This window comes from Chrysochloris asiatica, unplaced genomic scaffold, assembly GCF_000296735.1.
Source record: "Chrysochloris asiatica unplaced genomic scaffold, ChrAsi1.0 scaffold00157, whole genome shotgun sequence".
In the NCBI taxonomy this organism is placed as follows: Eukaryota; Metazoa; Chordata; class Mammalia; order Afrosoricida; family Chrysochloridae; genus Chrysochloris; species Chrysochloris asiatica.
In genome coordinates, this window is record NW_006408675.1 from 2,104,922 (window position 1) to 2,105,654 (window position 733).

Consider the following 733-nt stretch of genomic DNA (forward strand, 5'->3'; position numbering starts at 1 on the left):
TTTCTATCACCAAGTCCAAAATTTCCAACTATTGGTCCTTCTTCTTTGCTCCCAACCTTTGCATTCTAATCACCAGTAATGAGCATGTTGCATGTTTGATTGATTTCAGATTGAAGAAGATGGTAGAATTCTTCTATCTCATCCTCACTGGCTTTAGTGGTTGGTGCATAAATTTGAATAATAATGGTATTAACTGGGCTTCACTGTAGGCGCATAGATATTATCCTATCACTTATAGCATTGTACCACATGACTGATCTGGATATGTTCTTTTTTCAATTTGTCATTCCCTGCATAGTAAACCATGTTGTTGTCAGATTCAAAATGGCCAATAACAGTCCATTTCAGCTCACTAATGCCTAAGATATCAATGTTGATGCGTTCCATTTCATTTTTGACTACTTCCAAATTTCCCAGATTCATACTTTGTACATTCCATATTCCAATTTTCAATGGATGTTTATAGCTGTTTCTCTTCATTTTGAGTTGTGGCCCTTCAGCAAATAAAGGTTCTGTGGGCTTCTCTCCCACGAGCTTAACTCTTTTCACGTCATCATGGTCAACTCTACTTTGAGGAGGCATTTCTTTCCCAGTCATATTCTGAGTGCCTTCCAATATGAGGGGCTCATTTTCTGGTCTCTCTGTTATTTGTAAGTTTTCAGTGACTAGCGATTCGGAAGTAGTTCTTCACTCTTTCTTCCTAGTCTGTCTTTGTCTGGAAGCTCATCTGAAA